The sequence below is a fragment of the Acanthopagrus latus genome, chromosome 18 (assembly GCF_904848185.1).
Source record: "Acanthopagrus latus isolate v.2019 chromosome 18, fAcaLat1.1, whole genome shotgun sequence".
Lineage (NCBI taxonomy): Eukaryota > Metazoa > Chordata > Actinopteri > Spariformes > Sparidae > Acanthopagrus > Acanthopagrus latus.
In genome coordinates, this window is record NC_051056.1 from 27,617,917 (window position 1) to 27,642,590 (window position 24,674).

Here is a 24,674-nt window from a genome sequence, read left to right on the forward strand (position 1 = left end):
CAACTCCCCGAACATCTCTACACCTTGGCCTCCAGCGACAGCCCCATCGGCCTGTCAATCTGGCAGCTCATCCTGTGTCCTCCACCCCCGTCCCCTCACCCTCCTCGTCCACCTCCCGGCAGCCAAAAAATGAGCCGTCCTCCCCTCTTCTCCCCCCCTTCTGCCCTGGACCTGTCACTGAGAAATAAGATCCAGAGTCCCAGCCTGGGGGGGTCGAGGAACACAGAGGTTGAATTCGGGTGAGGTGTGTGTGCATGTGTGGCCGAAATTTCAGGATTTTGCATGAAGTCCTTCATGCGCCGAAAGACCTCGTCGCTGAAGGTAAAGTCATGACGCTGAATTCCAAAACTCCACAGGAAGGACACGTGTGATCGTGATGATAAACCACATCGAGTACGAGATCATCGAACAGCTGCAGAGGTAGTCGGCATCAGGGGGCCCTTCTCTACGCAGAATAACCACAACGTGATGGTGAATGTGGGCTGATGTTTCCTGTCGATGACAGAACTGTCACGGATTATCTATTTAACGCTTGTGTAAATGTTTCTATAATGACATCTACACTTTGTGGCTGTGCAGAAGCAGTCACACCCAATCTATGGTTAGAAAAGGAGAGAGAACATGTTCGTCTCAAAACACAAGAGAACAAATGTTTGAGAACATCTTACGTGTCTTTTTTCAGCCGAGTCTGTCGGTCAGTCCATCGAAAGTTTGCACAGACATTCATGTTCCCCAGAGGATGAATCCATATCGCCTGACTCCTCGGATGGTTTGGTTCATCAAGACGAGCACCAGGTTTTGAGTCATCATCACGTGATGCCCCCCAAAAAAGGAGTTTTACATTATGAAAGAAGTGGCTGTAAAACCAACACAACCGCTGGCAGATTACTTTTGTTTTTGGGGCACCTTCTTCTTTTTGTTCGCCCTCCTCGTTACTTTCAGGGCGAGCTGTTTTTAAATGTTTGAAGAGGTTACTCTTTTTGCTGCTCTGTGAGACTTCCTTTTCACAAATAGTGCATCTGGCTGTATTTTTAGCAGCAGGTGAAAAGCAACACCACATCACACATCACCAGTCTCCTTCTTGCCGTTCTCTCGCAGATGCACTAGCGCACAACTTTCATGTCACTCTCTCCACGGTCATGTGACATGAGCCAGTTAGAGATGACGGAGCTACAGAAGTGTTGCAAAGCCACCCATGTTTCATATTTATATAGTTTTTATCATCGATTTTTTTTAAAGGAGTCGATGCCAAATGAGCAGCTTGCTAGTGTCAAAGTATCGACCTCCCAATATTCATCAGTCCATTACTGGTAAACATGAAATGTGATGGATGTAAGAGTGCAAAAGGTGAAACTAACTCTTGTTTTTGCTTTGTTACGCTGAACCCTTTGTGTTCTCAGTCAGCAGCGAGCCCAGCTGTTGTCTTTTCTAATCTCCAGAATATAAGAGAAGGATGAGATAGTGTCATACAGCCAGAGAGAGATAAGATCGGAGAGAGAGGGAGAGAGGGCAGGCAGTCTGGCCAGTCTGGCTATCTCTCTGGTGAGAGTGTGATTCAGCAGCGTGAATAATTAAAGCTGCGAGCAGCGATAGAAATCTGTAGACGCCAGGGTCGGATAATACTGGATGGATATCAGGGGCCTTTGGTGCGGGGAGGTGGCGGCTGAGACGACATTAGTCACTCTCCTCGTGCCCCGGGGCCGCCGGCAGGGCACCGTGCTGAAGGTCAGGACATGATGGATGGACGGAGACCGGCGCTGGCTCACCGCTGAAGTTGACTAGAAAACGAATGTCCTGTACATGAAATATTACCCTCATTGAGGAAGATACCTGATCTGATACTGCAGCAATGTGTCATGGCGTTGTGAACTTTGTGAAGATCCTCGGTCCGTCAGCTGGAAATTCAGATTGTGACAAGCAGAGCTGTAGAGAAAGAGAGAAAGAAAGAGAAAGGTATTCGTTTCCTCAGGAAACTGTGTGAGCAGTTAGCGTTTCCGTCCGAGGTAGATCGCGTTCACATCATGTGCTTATTAGCCACCTGTCACATCATGAGGTGGAGCGAAGGGTGGAGGAGTTCCAACCTAACAAGGCTGCACAGTCAAACCAGAGGATCATAAGTTCCCATGAAACCCAAAATGAAAGTGTTTTACATCACATATGTCTGACTCCATATCTCATCTACACACCAGTGTCAGGCAAATTAAAAAACATACGTTTAAGGTATTTTTTTTTAGTGGTAGTGAGTTTCTACCTTCCTGGAAAATCTTTTAAAGTCTAGGTGACTCATCCTGCACTCAGGGCTGCATGAACAGTTTCCTCCCAGCAAACGTTTTTTTTTAATGATGTTGAATGTTACCAGAGGAGTGTGCTGCCAGAGACCAAAGCTCCCAGATCACTGTGCAAAAATCACAACTTTATTCAGTGATTTGGGGGAAACTGGGGTGGCTGGTTGTTCCAGACCGGAGTCGTACGGGGCCTCTGAGAACAACAGTGTCTAAACGTAGTCATGGTGACAGAAACAGGTGATGAGCTGTGATGAGAAAGAAACAGAAAACTCAACCTGAACAAATGTTAACGTTTCACAAGAAGTGGTCGGTTTGAGCGTATCTGCATCGATTGGGTTTAGTCCAAACACTTCAAGAGCAAAAACGAATAATTTCCAAAATGACTCATTTCCCATTTGACTTATTGTAATTAATCATCAAATGACTCGTTTTACTCACAAACTGACGGGCACAAAATATTCTTTTGCATCGCCTGATTTGTGTTTGAAGGGTCACACTCATCATTCTGTTTTTCTCCCCCCGGCGTCGCCGTTGTTCTTCGTCTCTCTCATCTGGTCGGCTCCTCTGATGTCTTTCATGCTGGCTGCATAAGAAACTCGAGTCAGCTGAGATTGTAGATGTTTGGCTTTGTTATTTTTGAGAGCCGCTCCTCTGCAATCAGCCACGACTGCCTGACTCACTGCCTGTTTTATTCATAGGTCACAAAAAACAAAAAAAATTCTTATTGTTTATCTTGCAAATGTTGCCCGCGCCAAATATAGACTGTCGGTGGCAAAAGTTGCCTGAGACGAGCCTGCGCATGAACCCCACCACAACTGATCGTCCTCCTCCTCCTCCTCCTCCTCCTCTTCCTCCTCCTCTTCCTCCTCCAGCATTAGTGTGATTGTACTGTTGGGGTTTCTGTCTCCACTCTCTGCTCCACTCATTATAATGGTAACACTGTGCCGGCAGAGCCTCAGCGACGGCAAGGAGCCCCATATCCAGGTCAACTCGCAGCCAGAACGATTCCTTGATTATTCCTTATTTATCCCAGTCATTCCCCCCGCTGTGGTGTGGAGTCTCATGAAGATGTGTGTCTGAGCGAGAGGAGCCGGGGCTAATGAGCTGAGTGCTAGCACGCTGGTCGTTGGCAGGCTAGAAGGCACATTCAGATCACCGGCAGCCCTGCTTCTTATTCAGGCCGATCATGCAGGCCAGTAATGCTAATGCGGAGGTGTTTACTGTCTCGTCAGTCGATATAAACTCCAATTAAAGACTCACACGTACTGGAGATGAGATCCAAATCTCACTTCTGCTACATGTTGAACGAGGACAAGAGTCGACAGACATGCTAACAGCTCCATGAGAGCTGTTGGGGTTCTTTGAGCTAAATGCTAAAATCATGCATGGAAGTGTTCTTGCTTGTTTTAATGTATAAAATAAGAAACCGAAAAAAACAACATAGTATGTCTCCATTTCAGCTCGTTCAAGTCTCCAAATTAATTCAAAAAGACTTTATTTACACCCTTGACACCAGACGGGGTAATAATGCTATTAGCTTTGGTGAAGGTTTTAAAAAGGATGCAAATAACACCTTTTTGAATCATTTTGGGATCTTGGAGTAAAATGGATTATTATGCAGTCTTTTTTTTTTTTTCAGTTGCTTTGGAGAACGCTACGACTCTCTTTTGCTGTGAAGCGCCAGAAATGTTTCGTGGACTACAAAATTTAACCTGACCTTCCACCTGCATGAGGGAGGAGCAGTTAATGACTGAATTGTCATTTTTATGGTGCACCGTTCCTTTAAGCAGGTGTGATGTTTGTCATGTTCAGCATTACCTGGATAGCGTGACGTTAGCGTGTTAGCATGGCAACTTTAATCGTGAAAGACAGCAGATGGGAATGTCACTTCATCTGGAGTGCTGGGCAAACTGAAATGCTCACAACATGGAAAGTGAAAGTGAACGCACGGATGTGATTTCCTGATCGTTCTGCATTAAACATGATGCTGTAAAAAAAAAAAAACAGACTAGCAGCTCATTTTCCAAGGATTCGTACCTCAGGCATTAATTTCCTTCTGATGCGGTGCACCTGGCGAACAGCTGTGCAGGATCTGTCTTCCATCAGCCTGTCGTGAGAAACACTGAAACCATTTAAATCAGGAAAGACTTTTGAATTAGTAAATGTTTATTGCAATGTGCACGTCAGATGAGAAGTCTTTGGCATTAATAATATAGATATATGATAATATATTTGCTGTTACGGGCCATTTATAATCATCAGAGGAATCATATTAACACGTAGTGACTTTTAGCTGACTGATAACAACAACATGTCTCTCGTTAACATGTATTGAGGGTTAATTCAGGTTCTAACAGATGTCGGCATGTCGGCGGTTCCATCCTCGAACTTCTGAATTTGTTCTGGTAAAGGTTGAGAACAGTGGACACGCTGTAAAATTTAAGGAGTGAAACCTCTTTAGGCTCCTCTCTGAACTTTTGAAAAGATTTTGCTCGGACACGCACACACACACACACACACACACACACACACACACACACACACACACACACACACACACACACACTAAGTGGGAGCGAGGCATATCTCCAGCTTCTCCAAATGAGCAACAGTGGGACCAGGAATAATGGATGAGCAGCAGCATGGTCAAGTCTAATTACCGCCACCTCTGGACCAGTGAATCCTGGTCCTTACTTTCCGGGCCACCTCTGGTCCGGTCACGTGTAGCAGCCAGGCATCAGTCTCTCCCCCGCCGCTGCTGCCTCAGTTCAGCCGGCTCACAGTTCAGGTCCCCGCCTCTCGGCTGAGGCCTCCAGTAAATGTGGCTCTGCATCACCCCGGACACGATCCATCCCCATTAACTTCAGCAGGTGGAGCCTATTTCATCCTCATTGCCTGCAGTGTCTGAGCGCGACAGCCGCTCCATTCATATAATGTGTGGTTCTGGATCTGTTCTGCCCCGCTCGTGAGGTTCAAGTGGTTTAAAAGGACACGGCGGGGCAGATAATGGGAGTTAATTGACTGTGCGATGACTGTAACGACTTGATCCCGGCCAGAGAGTGAAAACCATCACCGGGTCGTCTGCAGGCTGCGATCATGAGAGTCACATTTATCAGTGTTTCTAACAGGAAGTGTGCCGCTCATGCACACCGGGCGTGACATCATACTCAGGAAGTTCATTAGCTGCGTGTAATATCGGTCATCTGAGGATGTGACACTTCAGCAGTGAAGCCTTCACACGCAGGTTATCGACGTCATGACGAGGCTCTTTAAAACCTATTGATTGTTATTGATGATGTCAGGTTTCATGACCTTTATTAACCTCGGATGCGCCACATGTCCAGTCTTAGTGAAGTAAAGACACAACAGAAGGACAGTGTTACACAAATAAAAGACAAATGATAAGGTATATAGATCTGGAGGCACTTTGAGTACAATTTTTTTTTATATAATTTATCTGTGAGTGCTGAAATTTCATGATCTAGTCAGTTTAGACAAAACCAGTTCACAAAATTTAAGTTAAAATACTGGAAATTAGTCATTTTTATATACAACATGCCTGCATATCATGAGGAATAAAACATATCAAATAAAATGTGGGGCACAATCCTAACAACCAAACTCCAGAAGTTATTAGTTACGTTATTCAAATGACTCTTATAGTTTATGAGAGACGACTTTTTACTCAAGTCTATTAATCTGAAGGTTTAAAAAAAGACGTCAGGACAAAAAAAATCACCCAACTTCATTTCACGAGTCGTCTGAATCTTCTGGAACAACCGAGAACACAAATCTGTTGATGTTCAGGAGTTTCTTTATACGTGATGATGGAAACAGTTTTTAATTTTTTTCAGCTCCAAGCATGTTTGTTTCCACCGGAGACCAAAATCTCTCAGAACGGGTCACAAATACTGACTGTAATAAAAGAATAATAAATAAATAAATAAATAAATAAATCATCTCAAAGGTTTCCTAAAACAGCCGGGCGCTGTTTCCAGCCGTGGTGGAGTATTTACGGCAGCAGGATGGGAAGTGTGGGGGTTCAACTACAGTGACAGAATTCATTAATTAGTTGGTTTTCTTTTTGGGTGTTTTTGTGGAATTTGTTGACATTAACAGAATATCACAATATCTGTTAAATAAAACATCAATCAGCCAAATCACTGATGAAATCTCCTCTCAGGATGTTTATTTATAAGTTATTTCTAGGTTTTGTGTTATCTGAGAAACAACATCCTTTTTTCTTTTTAATTCATTTTGTCTTTATTTAGTTCAAATAAAACACACGTTCTCGGAGCTGCAGGAGGAGAATGAAAGGAGCTTTATTTAATTACCTGAGCTGTGTTTTTTTTGTTCTCACGTATCATGTGGTGGAGGGCTGGTGCTGTGAACAAATGTTCGCTCATCCTGCTTGTTTATCTGCACTTCTTTCGTGCTTTTTCATGATATATTGGTAAGTTTGTCGGCTGCTGTAGTCGTGCAGAGGAAGTCTCAGAGGATATGAAACCGTGCTCACCAAAGAATATCTCACAAACTCTGCTGAGAAAACTCAAACGTGAGCCCTGGATCGGTACGTTTGGCTCCTGTTTATCAGGTAATCGGCTGTTTAACCAGATGCAACACAGATTATTTAACTTACAGTGTGTCTGATAATAATACTGTTATAAAGAAAGGTGTTGTGTCACCTTCACTGACTCCCCCCTTTCATAGGAAACGAGATGTTTTCCTTTTTTTTGCAGTCACCACTTGGTGGTGCCAGTAATCACACATCTTTCATTACTCTGGTTTATTCAGCAGCATTTTATTATTAGCTCTGGAGGTGAATTGTCTCATGCGGCTGTTATTAATAAAAGCGCAGTGTGTTGTGATACAGTGGAGATAATAAAGGACGTCTGTTTGCTTTTTGAATGTCTGTAAAATCTACTAGAGTCCACATGCAGACAGAGGAAAAGTGAAAGTAATCTGAGTAATACTTTCTCTGTGTCTTTTTTTATTGCTGTGTCAGCGTGATAAGAAAAACAGAGCTGGTCCCAGGTGATCCAGCGCCGAACAATAAAACGTTTTTTTTTATTTTTTTTTATTGAAAGCGTTTTTATCCACAAAGTGTGTAAATCGTCTTTGAAATGGAGCAGCTGTGAGACTTCTTCACCCATAACTACAGAGACCATCTTTGAAACCGTCTGCTGTGACCAGATGAGGCCTTCCTTCCCCCCTGGGTGACACACACACACACACACACACACACACACACACACACACACACACACAGAGGAAAAGATGACCCGCCTCAAAGACAGAGGGAGAATTTGTCACTTTGAAGCAGGTTTGGTATTTCAGGTCTGGTGCTTCTAAATTGAAGGAGGTCTCAGGGTTTCAGTTATTTTGTTCTCCTGCGGTTTAATTTAACCGCTCAGAGCTGCGACTGACCCGTCTGATTGTGCTGTCAGGTCGCCGGCCACGAGTATTCAAACAGTTGTGAGCGTTTTTACGATGAAAGGAATCTGCGTGGGCATCTTCATGCCGAAGGTCGTGTTTTAACAAATCTTTAAACAAATCAAACATATATTCCTCCTGAATGCAATCTGTGAAATCAGCATTAACTTTTTGTAGTTGCGTAGATAAGGTGGCTAACTGGGGTATAATTAAATACTGGTTATAGATAAAAATATAAATAATAGATATACATTAATTATAACATCATTTATATGTGTCATGTAACGGAAGGATGTAAACACAGGAAACAGCTGAGCTCCCTCCACCAGCAGTGTGCAGCATCGACACCTGACCGCAAACCATCCAGGCTCGTCAGACAAAATACGTAAAATGATGTTCACATTCGGGTCACGTCCGGTTGACACGGTGCTGTCAAGGCCTTTGAGTGAAAATATAGTAAATATAGTGTAGCAGGTGAACTGTAACTGTGGTTATAACCGTGTGACAGGGTGATACAAACAGCTCACATGAGCTCGAGTTGGGTTTGGACTTTCGAGTTCTCTCGGAAACTGTCAGGATTTGGACAGAAACTAGGAACAAGCTGCACACAGACAGCGCACATGCTAAGTTGCTTAAAAAATAGTGTTTCCGTTACACTTGACCGAAAGGCTCGTTTTACAAGACCGAGCCAGGCTTGCTGTTTGTAGTCTTTATGCTAAGCTAAGCTAACGGGCTGCTGGGTCAAAGTAGATACTTTCCTCAGAAACACATGAGTGATGAGTGATTCACCTCCTCATCTAACTCGGGACAGAAAGCAAAAAAAAAGCATATTTCAAAAGATGTTGAAACTTTCCTTGAATGTAAAGTAACAACAGACATTTAAAAAAGTCAAAAGTTTACCAGCTGTCCAGTTTGATTAATGTGTGTCTCAAAGCTATTTCAGTCTCCATACAGTAAAGATACAATCCAACTTCCTCTCACTGGGGATAACTAACGGCTTGAGGCGGCAAACAATAAGATCGATCAGGATGAAGCTTTAAGCCACTTTTTCCCCGAGGAAAATGCTTCAGTCAAGAGAAGAGGAGGAGGAGGAGGAGGAGGAGGAAGAGGAGGAGGAGGGAAACTTTACGGACCGAAACAGAAGCGGAGAGCGAGGAGATGCTAAATGTGCAGCACAGATGCAGAGAAATCTCCGTCACAACTAACAACAGAAGCACAGCTGGATGTTTTGTGTATTTGTGATTGTAAAAAAACAAAAAACAGAAATGAATTTGATGCATCTGTTTTCTTTGATTTGTTTGAAAGTAGCAACTCGTTATGTTAGAGTTCAGAAAACATGAACTTCCTGCATTTCAAATCTCTTGTGGATTAATTCTTCATGAGTTTCCAAACTGCTCCTCTCGGGACTGATGGAGAAGTGCAGCAACAGTGCAGCAATCATAGAAAAAAAAAAAACATTGGCATCGCTACAATGGCTTCATCTTACACATGACAAGCTGGAGAAGTTTTTGAAGCTGACTGCACAGTGAAGTTTTCCTGCAAAAAAAAAAAGGAGCCTGTCCTACATATTCGTAAAAAAGCTCCGAGCAAGACGATGAAATTATTACATCAAACCGAGACATCAGTGCGCTCTGACTCGTATTCCTGCTTGTTTATGAGCCGAGAAACTTAACTTAACTTAACGGAAGAGTTCGACATTCTGGAAGAAGTAGACGGGAAGATCGGGTGTTAGCATTAACGTTAGCATTAGCTACAGTGAAGGGACGTCGCTCTTTGTGTTTTAGTCTGAGCGAGCGATCCGTCTCTTTCCTTTTTATTTTTTGAGCTGAGTTGTAACATAATGTTGAATAATGCAGAAGAATAACTTGCATCAAGTGCATGAAGGCTACGAAGGTTCAGGCTCCAGCTTCAAATCCACCATGAAGCTTTAGCTGCAAAGTAAAATGTAGACGTCATAAAATCCTTAAATTTGAAACACAGTAACTTGTTTAGACTGTGACTGAAGTTTTACAACGATGTCCATAGTTACATGGTAAAAACACTTCTTTTCAAGGTCATCCAAGACGTAGTGTTGACATCTTTAGGATGTGTTCTTGCTCAGTGAAAGCCTCAGTCACGTTCACTGCTCAACAACACGCAGCTGACTGTACTGTACATGCAAATCCAGGTGGAGGAGAAGCCAGGTGTGAAGCCAAACACGTCTGGCTTTCACTCTCACCGCGAGGCCTCACATACTCTCAGGGTCGAAGGTGAAATTTCTCCTCCGAGCTATGCGAGCAAACAGGAATGTGTTGCTGTTTGACAGCAGCTCCGCGGCTGTAATAAACAGCAGAAGGTTGCAGAGCGGCGAGTGTTGGAAACTGTGGAGCGACGCTGCGAGAGAAAGAGAAAAACCACAGGACCGACTGCGCCTCTGCCCTCCTAATCCTTCCACCCTTCTTTTCATCTCTCTTCATCACTGGAACTCCAAATGGGTATGAATGTTTTTTTTTTTTTTTTTCTGCCCGCTTTTCTCTCCAAGCCGCGCATTAACAATTGCGCCGCGCCGCAAATGGCATCTCCGAGGTAGAGGCCGACCTTCATTCCTCTGCAGAGGGCACGCCAGTAAATCCATCTCTCCAGAGATGCGGTTCACTGAATAACAAATCACGGGGGCGAGACGTGGCTCTCTCTCCTGTTTAAGAAGCCTACTGCTGGAAGCTTCCTTCACTGAGCCTGAAACACCGGGGAGCCGGACAGAAACATGCTGCGAACAAACAACTCTCATGAATCTTTTGCTAACATGTTAAATTACACACGTAAACCATGTGAAAATTAAAAAAAGCTAATGAGTCCGTGTGTATATAAATAAATGTGTTGCTCTCGCTTCTCCCCGGCGTTCACACATCCACGACACAATACAGTCGACACCCTCCGCATCATCAGGCGAGTACAGTCCCGCTGATCGCTGATATCTCACATATTCCTGTATCTCATTTGCGATGCCCTCCTCCCTCCAACCACGGAGTATCAGCCACCTGTCAAAATCTGTTAAGGTGGCTCACATTTCATGAAACACCTTATCTCGCTTTCATGACCGATGTAGCGTTATTTACACCCCGCAAACAAAATGGCTCCGGCACTGTCGCCGCCGATAAGGGCCTTTAGTCGTGGAGCAAGGTGACAGCCGGCAGATTACAAGTTGGTGATTTACCTCGTTCGCTCCCGTGACCTAGAAAAAAAGGCGGCTGATTTCAGTGTATATGTTGCCGCTCCGCCGCAGACGGGCCTGGTTTTACTGTCGCCGGTGTTTTATTGAATCTTCCTCACCAAGAGTTGTTCAACTTTCCTGTGATTTGAGGAAAGATTAACTTGCAGATTGAAGGAGATAAGATTCACCGTGCTGAAGAAAAGCAATCTTATGAAACACTGTGGCTCGCCTGTGACCGGAATCGCAAGCTTTGTTGACATCAACAGAAAAAAAAAGCTTTGCTCGGCGTCTATCAGCCTCGGTCTTATCTTATAATTGCGATCATCCTGATCAGGGTCACGCTGCGTCTGCATCTGTGGCAAAACAACTTATATACGTTTTACATAAATCATTCAAACACGCCTCTGTGAGTCTGTTGAAACAGTTGTGGGGTTAGCTGTTGAAGCTAGCTGCACGGCAACATGTTGGCCAATCAGGCGATGTGAATATTTACTGCACACACAGTTTTGTTTACATATGCGAGGCTGCAGGTTACAGTAGAGAGGAAGTTCAATTACAGAAACCAAGACAAACAAACCAACTGCTCATACGCTAATTTGCACTGTACTCTTAATTTTAACACAGCCTGCAATCAGTTTACAATGATAATCGTCATTTTTTTTCCTTCTTTACACTTTCGCGGCTGTGTTTTTGAGAACATCTCAGTCTTCATCGATCCTTTTTGGATTTAACATTTAGCTGCGATACTTAACCCAGGAGGCATTTGTCTGTGTTCATTATCAGATGTAGCTTCACACTGATAAAGAAACAGCACTGCCACAGTTATGAGAATAAAAAATATAGATATGTTCTGCACTGCAGTCTCTACCCAGACTGTGTAAGACTGGAGGCCTCAAAGGTTTTTATCTTCAGATATTGACAGTTGGAAAAAAGTGCGGTTTCTCTCCACTGGTGTCTTTCTGTGTGAAAGCTAAAAAGTTCGGGGAACTTCCGGGGGAAAAAGAAACAGTGCAGGAGTATTGATTCGGAGGCTGAACGAGCACACATGGGACAAAAAGGTGCTAAGAGCCTTCAGAGTGCATGTAGGATCGCTCTCTGCTCGTCTGTCGCACAAAGGCGTAGCGTGCACACAGTCTTGCGGGGATGCCCACAGCTACAACCTGATAAGTGCATCAGACACACACACACAAAGACACGCACACACACAAAGACATGCACACACACACTCCCCATGTAGGGAGGCAGGTTACACATACGCACGGACGGGTGAGAATGGGCCTCGCGTCAGCTTATTAAATAAGTGGAGGTCCTACGTGGTGAAATGGAGCAGTGAGGAGGAGTTATATGCACTGCCTCCTCTGCAGTGTTGGTGGACCGCCAGCATCACCATAAGCAGTCAGTCAGTCAATAGGCTGACTCAACAGTGTGTGAAATTAAGAGGGAAATAGAAGTAGACAGACATTAAGCCTCTCTCCCACTTCCCTTCACCCTCTCAGACGCCAGACAGCGGCTAATGCAGCCCCTAGAGCCCCCACACACTGCTATCACACACCAGCAGCACTTCTTGTCGTCTGCTCGTCAGAAAAAGGGAAAAAATAAATAAATAAATAAAAAAATAAGAAAAAAAGACGCCAGAGAAGCCACGCTGACCTCCTCCGACAGCATGAATGTAAACACGACACTGAGGAGAGTTTTCAGAGCGTCTGTTCGTGAGGATGTTTTCTCTTTATTTATGGAAATGCTGGAGACGAGCGATTTAGAGTCGGTGTCGTGAATATGAAAAAAAAAAAAAAAAGCACCAAAAATATAACAGAAAAACATCTGAACAACGACTGAAATTCACTGGATTCTCCGTCTGAAACACCACTCGAGTGAAACCACGCATCCGTTATCAGACATCTACTGGGAAGAAGAAGTCTAGAACATCTCTCCATCTTTTGTTGTTTTTTTTTTGTTTTTTTTCCGGGCTCCTTGATATGTTAATGCAGGTCTTGTTTTTGAGTTGGAAACAAAATCCTTTCTGCTGAGAGCCTCGTTTTGTCAAAAGCAGGGAGGAGTCACATTTCCATACGAAATGTCCGGGTTAGAATGAAACTACTATTAAGGAAATTCTGAACACTGGCCTAATGATGAAAAAAGGCAGTTGCCAAGGTAACATGCAAAACAGTCTCATTGACTCCCGAGTTGAACTATGAGAACCACCTTCAAAAATGGAGGCTGGAGAGTCGAGGCGGATTGCTGCTGGATGGGAATAAACTCTGCCACGTCTCTTTGCTTCGTTATGTTGAAGATCCAACAACAACAAAAACAAAGTTGTATATGTGTTGATGTTTTGTTCTCAGTTGTCACTATAAATACATTTACTGAACTTAAAGGGGAACGTTGTCCTCGATGCCCAGACTTCTTCCCTTTGAGTGCCGGAAATTAAATTAATTGTTGGGGCCGGATCTGAAATCAAGCACCTTTTGTATCGTGTTGTTAGGATGCAACATTACACCAGAAAGTTCCTTAAACTGACTGAGTTCTTGCACAAAGGCATCCAACAGATTTAAAGAGCATTTTACTTTCTATAAAATGACAAAGTTTTCTTTTTTTTTCACCAGAAACGTCCTGCAGCCAGACAGAAACCCACGCTGGGCCAACTTTTGATTAGATTTAGACGGCTGTACAGCATAAATGACATTATCATTGACACATTCTCACCTTTGAGTCCAAGGACACTCGAGAAACCACCAGAGGGAGCAAACAAGAGACAAATCCAGGTTTTGAGGAAGGTTAAGATTCACAGTATATCATCGTCTGTCTGCAGTTTTATAGCTTCAACAAGGTCAAGAGGCTTTAAAATGTGCTTATTCGTTCTGTAATCAAAATGATCTTGACGGTGCGGAGGAGAGATTTCCGCATTAAAACGGGTTATAAACCAGAAAAGATGCTCCGTCTGCTGCGTTTCCTCCCTTTCTCTAACCTCTCCTGCTGCAATCTGACTCTGCCCTCTCACCGAGAGCTGAAGATGAATACAAGTGTCCGAGGGCGAAAGGAAGACAATGTCTGTAGAGACTCTTCAGATGGATATTGACCAAAGGGGAAAAAGCTGATGGAATTTCATTGACCTAGGGCAAACTGCACCGTGTTGCACGCCCAGATCAATGTCCTCTCTCCCTCTTTTCTGCATTCACCTCCCTCTGGAGGGCTTTTTAAACGCTCGGGCTTGTTCTCGTCAGGGAACGGGGGAAGGCGGGGGAGGGAGCACCTGAAAAACGTTGACAGATGTGTGAGACACCGCGAGGCTCCTCAGGATTGTTGGTAAGTGCGTTTGATCTGCGAGATTGAAGGACGGCGAGTCGAGGTTTCAGCGGCGGCTGTATATTCCTCCTGTGACTTCAGAGGGAATGTAAGAAATAGAGAGATCGTGTGATGTGGAAGATCCTGCGCTGGATGCCGCATATGCTTCCCTCGCAGTGAGAGACGTTTTGTATTCACGATGTTGACGTGCCGCCTTCATGTTCGGTGACCGAGGTCAGCGGTTGAAAACATCTGATTAAATCCCTCTGGTTGATTCTGAATATTACGAGGACAAGCGTGCCGGGTCAAAAATCCCTGACGTACAACCGGCAGAACAAAGACGGTGTCGCCGTTTCATGTCTGCTGCGGAGGGAAATGTGTGAGTCGGGCCTGAAGCAGCAGAAGAGTTTCACGAGTCAGACGTTTCTTTGTTCAGTGAATTCGTATTCAATTTAATTCTGCGCCTTTTCTCCAAATACTGGAGCACAACTATGACATACGCATGTGCAAACAGCTGCCGTTGGACTGCTGCAAAACGATGCAGCATCCAGTTAGCCAGTAGTCCAACCCATCCATGAACTTCACCACCAGTATAACCACATGAGAGGTTGGTTTTATCATCACAGTCCAGCAACGATGTCATGTAATTCCTCTAGCAAGATATCACAAAACTCTGCATGTTATTATATCTCTAACCGCTGCCCTTAACGTTTCCTGATCTAACCCCGATGAGCTCTAACGTCCGGACGGTTCTGGGCCCGGACAGCAAACAGACTTTATCCCACCAGAACCAGAGTGGGTTACTGTCGAGGGCGCTCGCAGCGAGTGAGTGGGCGTCCTGATGACAGTAATGATGCTGCGCGTTGAGCCGCTGCTTTTTTTTTTTACTCCTTTCTCTTTGCCTGCAAATTGCTTTCCACTCTTTTCGGTGTTTTTGCACAAACATCCAGATACATCAACACACAAAAAAGCGGTCCTCATCCTCCTGCACGCTCTACCCAGGCAGAACCCCTCAATCACACCAAAGGGAGTATTTACGTTGGATAACAGCTCGCCTGACATGAAAACTCCCCCGTAGCGTGCTACACGTGTGACGGAGAAACTCTGGACAAACACCAAACAGCCTCAAGTCTCAGGTTTAATCGTCATCTCGACTGCGAACAAAAAAATACAGTTACCTCAGCGACAAAACAAAACACAACGTCAGGAAGAAAACTCAATAGAAAGGAATTCATAAGACAACAGAAAAAACCCCGCTACACTGAATGAGAAGCTGCTGCTTCAATTAGTGAAAAGATTGCGTTATTATTCTACAGGTGAGAAGCAATACATCAGCTGTGCAGGTCATTGGATTTCAGGGCTCATGGGTGAAGGGATTTGGTCAATCATGAAACAGCCGATTGATTTTCCTCTCTTTATTTGAAGAACTTGGCACAAGGCAGATGGAAATTTCCCTCCCTGAGCACGCTGATTGAATGTAATTTTGTATTTACGCAGCGAGCACACTTACCACCTGTTTTCTATTTTCCTCGGGTTGACGCTTGGGAACACGAGATACGTTTGTGAGATGCTCGAGAGAGAGAAAAAAAAAGACCGACTGTATAGAAAACAGTGCGGTTAAAACTTGGAAGAGGGGAGTTTCCCTGTGATAAGTGTTACCAGAGGAGAGTCATGAGGAGAAATACTTCAAACCAAATCAAATCAAATCAGTCTTCATTTGTAAAGCAACTTTTTTTTTTTTAATGCATCCAATTGTGTGTCTGTAATCTCTCTCTGAAGGTCAGGCTCAACATGCAGGTGCAGGTTCAAAAACTTTAGCAAACACAAGTTTAAATACTTTACATGGGGATAAATAGGACATAAATGAAATAGAATAACATAAAATGTAATTCTGAGGCAGACTAGCTTGTAAACAGGAGGTGCTCCGGCGAGAAGTAAGATGTGTTATAATTTACATTTCAGGCTCTGGTTTCATTCAAAGATCATCTGAACATCATCAGGAGCTCAGTGTCATAAACAACTTCTAATGATCTAAGACAACAGACATTGTTTGACATAATTGTGAGACAATGGACCTGTCACACACGCCGTCCCCTCAAAGACACCACGGCAGTCACTCTGCGGTCGCTTCATGTCTCCGTGTTGCTGCTTCGCATCATTTTGTGGTTGTTTTCCTTCTCTTGAGGACCCTTTGTGACATTTCATGGCTGTTTTGCGTCACCGTGTGGATGTTTAGTCGCCCTTTGTAGTCATTTTGCGTTTCTTTTCATTCACGTTCAACTTTATTTGCCTCCGAAGGGCATTTTGGTTTTACAGCATCGCGGAGCATAAAAAAAAGGAAGAAACAAACATGGAATCACAGAGGCCCGTTGTTGTTGTTCTGTGTCTCTCTTCGGTCGTTTCGTCAGCTCAATCAGACTCCAGGGGCGAGCGGTGTAATCCCAGTCACCAGAGTCAACACTGTGCTCATGCTCAGGTTAGGTTTAGGCAAAAAAAAAACAACACTTGGTCTGATTTAGGAAAACGTCATGTTTTGGCTTTAAATATCTGTTCCTGGTCTCCAAAACCAAAGCTGGAGAAACCCTGAGGCCGCATTCCAAATAGCCAGTTTCTCTCGCTGGAAATCCTCCTGATCGTCCAATAAAAACACCCGGATCTGTTGCAGGACTCACAACTGAAGGCGTCCTAACTTCCTGTCAAAAATATCTTTTTTTTGTTGTTGTTGCCACAAACACAGCAGGAGATTTCTCAAGTTCCCGTTAAAAAATACGCTGTTTTTGTCCGATAAACACAGCTGGGAATCATCCTGAGGTCTCATTAACAACATCGATATCCACAATATCCAGTGACATCGAGTTCACAGATGTTGAAACACAGACTTGAACCGCGGTCGCTGGCTTGGCAGCATTGTCGCCTCCAATTCTACCACCGACCCCTCCACCTCCTGATGTGAACGTCCGCTAATACAGATGTAATCTAAACACAATTTGACGCATTTTAGAGACATTTCAATATGTTACGTGGCCAAAGACACTTGGAACACATTCGCGGTTTGCAGAAACATATAAAAGATTTTGCCCTGGCAGCCGAGACGTCCCTGGCTTCCCTCTGACCCCCCGTTCTGTCCACATCCCTTAAGAAGAAGTTTAATTAGAATATCATTAATATGTGTTTTGCTTTCCATTGACCTGGAACGGGAGTGTGTTCAGCAGCACGACGCGTCCGCCGAGGGACGAGTCAACACAACACATGGTTTCAATATGCAGCAGCTCCACTTTTAATCAAGACGACACACACACACACACAATTTCACTCATGTCGTAACGTGACACTTGAGTGATCTCCATGTCATGTCGCTTTGATTTGAACCATATGCAGCAACACAAAGAGAACATTTATTCGTGCGTGTCTTGAGGAACTAACAGTGTTTTGTTATGTTTTTTTCCCCCGTGCTCTGGGACAGATGGAGGATGTATTCTTACAAAAACGACCGATGCTGCAAAACAACTCGTGCATCAGAAGCGTCCAAATACACTCAGCGGTGACGTCAAGGGCGAATGGGACTTTGTTTGGAAGAAAAGGAAAAAATAAAAACTATTCCCAGTAATAGGAGTCATTTAGAGCTATTCTCGGGTTTGGCTCTTCGGGGAGTATCTGGGTCTGGAGCCCAGTGTTTGAAAATCCTGCTCAGTATCAAACTCCATACGGTTCACTGCTCCCTATGCAAGGACGCACACACATAATCCCACACATACATGTGCTGCGTGGACAACGCCAGCACGCAAAGCGAAGACGTTAACCCAGCATGCATTTTGTGCACACAGACTCGCGGCTGCTGGTGGTGGTGGTGGGGGGGGAGTCGGGGCTATCTGCGGGCCCAGTCATGCTTCACCCATGCAGAGGTGTCTGTTAGCAGTGGGAGTTATCATTGGCCATGCAGGCTTATTCCTCTGCCAGAGGAGACCATGCCAGGAAATGACTGATAACACAGCGCAGCAATGACTGGCTCGCACACAGCAGCACATGTAGACCCCGGCTGAGATGAAGGGATGACAGGAACATGTGCACATACATCATGAAGCAGCGCGCCGGCCCTCCCCTTCCCCTTCAGCCTTCTCACTAATGAAATGTATATTTACGTTCCATTAGTTCTGAAAGGGTAAACAGGATTGAAGACGCTAGCTCGCTAAGAGGTGAAACCGCATCTCTGACCTAATATCTTATTTGTTCAGATGTCGAGCTGCAGAAAAAGGAGAAGAAGACGCTTATAGGAATAATAAGCATTAAGGGAAATTGATGATTTGTGTGATAGCTGGAGAGGGAATCAATATCTGCATTTTTTAAAGTGATTTGATTTATTCACCAGAATGTCGTCGTCCGCTGCCGATACCGCTTTGAGTCTGTGCAGAGGAAACGGGTCTGGAAATCCTTCACAGAACAGTTCAAGGATTTTTATTTTTTACTTTTAAGGGTTTAGACTTTTTTCTTTCTTTTCCAACAAAAATGCTCAAGAGCCTCATTAAGATAAAGGTTCCCTTGAATGTTGGAACAAGGACTCACACTGAGGCGCGCGGCCTCGGACTCAACCTCAGATAAACCTTGGATGTTGAAAACTTTACTACAAAACAACAATTCATCATCACACAAGAGTGGTTAGAGTTTGTGGGATCGTGTCTTTTTTTTTTTTGTCCTTCTAACCCAGAAAATAAAATAACAAGTGTCAGGAACAGATTACAGAGGACGCTGTGTGTGGCCAGAAGAACCCGAGTCTGTTGGGGAAAATGCTCAAAGAAACCCTCCGGAGATGTGCCGAGTCCGCCGTCGTTTAACGATCATCAACACCTCCAACTGAAACCTCGTGGAGCCGTAAATTAACTCACAGAGCGGATTCACTCCAGCCGTCAATACGACCAGATTTATTATTTATTTTATTTATTCTTATTCGAGGCTCGACTGTATACATGCCAGCCTGCCTTAAGGTTGCTGCTTTCTAGATTTTAAAATCACTTGAACAAAAATAAAACTTTCACATAAACTATAGCCTTATTGGCAAACTGCAGCCAATGGAAAACAGTCAGCAGCTCCTGCAGAAGTGAGAACCGTACTTATCCACCTCTGGCTGAAATCAAGGACTCGATTATTAAATAAGTGATAATTTTGAGCGGTTAAATCTGCCACCTTTGTAAGCTAAATAAATCATGAATGAGGGAGGGAAGCTTGACAGCCGTGAGGGGGGGAAAGGACCTCGTGTCCTTGTAAGTGCTGCACAGCTCAATAAATAGAGCATTAACACAAACACTATGTGGAGACGATTATCCCAAACACTTTGCTTCTGTCAGATGTTTCGATAAGGAGCAGCCACCGCCTGCATACGTGAGGCCGGCAGTTAATATGTGTCACCCGGGTGACTCGTTCACTCCGGCTTTGTGTTGAGACGGTAATAAACGGACAACTGCTCATTAACTGGCACTCCTTTATCCAGAGTCAGCAGGCTTCAGGCGCTCTCGTGGATATTTACCTCTCAGTGATGAAGGAGCAGCCAGGACCAGAGGTTCAGAGCTCACCACATTCACGTCAAACATTCGGTTGCTTTGCCTTTTTAATGCCGAATGAAACCGACAGAAACCTCGCTGATCGTGCTGTGACTGAAGGACAGATACTTTAACTGTGTGTGTCAAGGCTGCAGAGAAGTTGTTCAATTTTCCTAAGAATCTTTTTTTTTTCATCGCCTGAATGTTCTGGGTGTCGAGGTTACCCGTGTCATGAAGCTGCGGGGATCTCTCGTGTTGGAAGTTCATGTCAGCGCTCAATAAAAGCTCCTTTCAGATGCGGCACAGCGATGTGATGTGGTGTGTTATTGTCAGTGTTTCATCTCTAACAGCTGTGGACGGCACCTGGAGCGGCAGTAAGTGTGCGATAAACAGCGCTGCGATGATGAGCAGAGCGAGACGCTGGCCAGAAAACATGAGAGGACGCGGACGATTCTGTACCACCGTGAAGAGATAATGAAGAAGACTTAAACCAGGATTATTGATTCACCTGGATCAGCCCCCGGTTTCTTAAAAATGATTAACTTTCGATCTCTAGAGAAGTCCAGAAGGTCAAATAACAAAACTCACCGCTGATATGAGAGTGTTTCTCAAATCCTTACAAACTCTTGTTACCAAGAAATAAATAAAAAATCTGTTTGTGTTATAAAAACATATTTGTATATCTGTATTTCTTAAATCATGCCTGTAAAACACAAGCAAAATACAAACACAACACATCCTCACAACTAGACGAATGTCTGTGTCGCCACAAAACAACACGACCGTTAAGATGAAACAGCGACAAACGCACCGGATCTTTGTTCTGCATCCACAGTTTGGTTCAGCTTCAGGAAAAACATCTGTTAAAGTGAAACTCTCACCAAAAAGCAACCTAGGCTTTTTTTTTTTTTTTGTGAATGTATATGAGTCAAACCTTCATGTAAAAGCAAAATTACGACGAAAGAGGCACTTTTAAGATTTTCCGTATGTTCGTTTTGGGGTCAAACTCATTTTCAGTGGGAGTGCTACGGGCACTTTTACAATAACATCAAAATCTCTATTTTTAAAACAGTAAGAAGGCTCGACACAACATGAAACTCACCAGGGTCTCTACACATGAACACCAGCACTGAGTTTAATAAAAAGAAAGAAAGTTCCTCTCGCCACCATCCTGCCAGTCGGTTCCACAGCTAAGGTGGAACATGACTGTCTTCCAGCAACAACTATCCACTCGATATCTCACGTGACACGGTCAATGTTGTTTTTCGCTAATGACAAACAAATTATCCGTGCATTTATATGGAACTAAACTTTAGGAGCGTAACAACCAACATGAAAATGGTCCATAATGACAGAACAGGTTTCACATACCGACCTTTGTCGTACTGTCGCAGCTCTTGTTAAATACTTAGAGGTTTCTGAAATCACGTAATGTTATGTGACGTAATTCACCGTGTCGTCTGGTTTCTCACTCGACATGTCACACATCAGGTTGTTAAAATATCTCCAGCTTTACGTTCACACAGTCTGTTTTTACTGCTTCGTTCTGCGGCTCTGAGCCAAACTAACAACACTGTATGTGTGCATTCTCTCTCTCTCTCTCTTTCTCTCTCTCTCTCTCTTTCTTTTTTTTTTACTTTGCATGGAAAAGAAAGAAGGCGAGTGGGTGCATGTGTTACTTCTGCTGGGCTTCACACATTGAGCGGACAAACAATCTATTCCAATTAAAGCGAGCTGCAGCCCCGGTGGCTGCAGGAGGGGCCGTGCTCCATCGGATCACATCATCCTTTGAAAACCCCCCCAAAGATTGGCCGATTGTGATTTGAAGGGAAACAGGGCCCTTCAGGAACAACTAGTGTGGCCTGGCAGCGGGGAGAGAGCGGTGGGGGCGGCAGTCTGGCTCCAACTTAGTCCAGAAACTTCCACAGAAAATAGTGTTACAGCTGAGGTGGAGGGAGGAGGAGGAGGAGGAGGAGGGGGGGAGGCGCCGGGAGGAGGGCAAGGCTATTAATCCTGGTTTTAGCCCCGGTTTACCGCTCTTACTGCATGTGGGGCGAGGAGGCAAATTAATTATGTGGCTGAGATTAATTAGGTGATGTTAAGGGAAATCTGTGACTGTAAAACTTTAGAGAGCTGCACAGCTGACTAGACTAATGGGGCGTTCATGAACTCTTAATAGATGCTGCTCTGATGCCGGGTGGTGTGTGAGCAGAGACGGAAACACTGAGAGCAGACTGAGGACGTGTCATCGCCGTTATTAATGATCTAAAAAGCTTCACGTGCAGGACGGCCTGCGCCAGCTTGGCCAACAGCTTCCAGTTGCGTCGTTTCTTTCCCCTCTCTTGTTCTTCAACCTGTTATTATTAACATTATATTAACAATGGATGAAATGAGATGTAGTGTGAAAGATTTCCCGACTCTCTCTTTCATCGGTGTCGTTTAAGTCCGCAGCAGGCAGCTAATTAAACTATACAGCTCTTATTTCCGACTGTGCACTACCTGCCCAGCACCAGATGACATTAGTGATTAGCTGGCAGGGTTGAAAAAAGTATTCAGGTCCGATAATGAAGCAAAAAGTAACAGTATGTGAACGTAAAAGCACTCAGTCATCAGTAGTCCTGGAAACACAGCAACACATTAAACGAGAATCAATGTGAGCTAAACGATGAGACTCACGTGAGACCGCTTTGACTCTCTAGTGAAGTTGGCACCGACAGAAGTTCTTGTCTCCCACAGAAAACACAGCTCCTCAAACGCCTCGCCAGAACTCCAGCCTTTAATTCTGCGACTTTGTGACATCACACTACGTCAGCATGTCACATATTTGCATAATTTACGTCTGGCGTCTAGTTTGGTGTGCAAGAATTAATTTAGCACAGCTGCTCTGTTGTTGTTGTGAGCCATGCTGGGTCGGGCGCGTGTGAGCTGACCAATCAGAGAAGACTGGGTTTCTCTTAAAGAGACAGGAGCGCTTCAGACGGAGGGGGAACTGCTTGTTCTGTCACCTTTACCTCCTTTAAATATGCTTCACTAGTTTTAGTTCAGGTGTGTATATTCATACGTTGGACTTTTCTCTTTAATCTTTGCATTTGCATTGTGACACGTTGGAAATTTTTTACCTTTTGGCCTCTAAAAGTTGAAACCCTCTGATGCAACAGAAATGTATGCATGTCTTTGTGTGTAAGGTAATGTAGACGTAGAATTATAAACTAAATAAGTATTGTACAAATACCAAGAAGTGATACTTGCACTAATCTGCTTGGTCTCTTTCCATCACCAGCACCAAGCTTTCAGTTATTTCCAAGTATGTTGTGTTTTTTTTGTCTCCGGTTCTCACGTTATTTTGCAGTCGGTGGTGTTGAATGGTTCATCTGGCGATTGCATCAGTCCTTATTTGACCCCGAGTGCGGCAACACCTTCTGCTCTGTTCTTGATTCCAAGTAAAGAAAGCTGCATTCCTGCTGGCTCCTCCAGACGTAACCGCTCTGACGGACCAACTGGACACCCGACACCTTCAGAGCAGCGCTAAAAGCCGAACATACCGGTTCCACGTTATCGCTGCGCACGTCCAAATGACGCAAGCGGCTGTCTGATAATCTCAGATCCCCTCCACGCATTCCCTTTACATCTGCAGCCAAACCTGTTCTGCTGATAGACGCTGATAGTCTTACTCAACAACACCACTCCGAGAAACACATGTACGCTGCAGGGCGGATCAGGGAACAGTACTCCTGCTCTCCGAGGGCGAAAAGATTGGGCGAGATAGAAAAAGAAATGCTGCTTGGGTCTGCGTTTGAGGGGCGCCGAGGTTAACATCCTGTCTGCAGAGTCCCAGTAAGCCCCTGAGTAAATCTAGGCCACATTCAAATATGAAACAGCGACTGTAGGTTCTCACCAGCTTAATGTCTTTGAGTCGGTGCTGCTGATGTTTTCAAAGTAGCAATAAGATTTGAATAAATAATCCCTTTTCCTCTCTAAAAAAACTGGAGTAAGAAGATCACACCCTTGGGCATAAACAACCAGCTCTTTTGATTTCTCATGGTTGGAGTTGTGCTGGAATCTGAGTTTACCTATCTGCCCACTCCCCAAATCTCTCATCCTAGTTTGTGATACTAAAACGTCCTCGCCCACCCTGATTATTAAAGCAGCAGTATTAAAGTATTAACGGCTGGAGGGGGCGAGAGCAAATCAGAAACACAACACGGTCTTATTATTATTATTATTATTTTTACTACTACGCATTGTTACCTACGAGTGCTGACAGAGGTGAAGCAAACAGGAAATTCAAGGCAGGTTAAAACTGCTCCATTGTTTTATGTGCGCGTGACAGAGACGACCTAGTTACAGGTGTTTAAAGCCACCTGTCCATGAAGGTAAAGGTGTTCTGAGAGCAGTGTGATCCACAGACAGACTCTCCGGTGAGTTTCTGTTCTTCTTTCCTGATTCTAGACGTCGCCATCGGTTGCTTTGATTCAGGAGAACCGGAAGTTTCAGTCCGGATCATTTAAAGTCCCGATGTCACACTCACTTTGTCTTGGAATGGATGAAATTACCTGAATTTTTAAACAAAAACGTCAATCAAAATGTTTTCTTTTAATGTGAACTCAGAACCACAGAGTTTTTTATTTTATTTAATTATTTAAAAAGTTGCAGCTATATATTTTAGACTTCGATAGGAATTTTTGTCATCATACGATCTTTCCTAAGCAAGACAAAGCCATTTATTTATTATAATATTATCCAATGTTAGTAAAAAACAAACAAGCCAAAAAAATCAGTCTCCCTTACAGAGCCAAAGAGTAACTGAAATTTAACTTTTGACTTAAAATGTCTTTTTTATCCAGATGTGGGAAGTGATGAAGAACGACTTCTTCTTCATGGTACTTTTGAGGCGTCTGTACTTTCCATATTTATTTTTAGCACAACTTCTCACATTCACTCTCTTTCATTTTA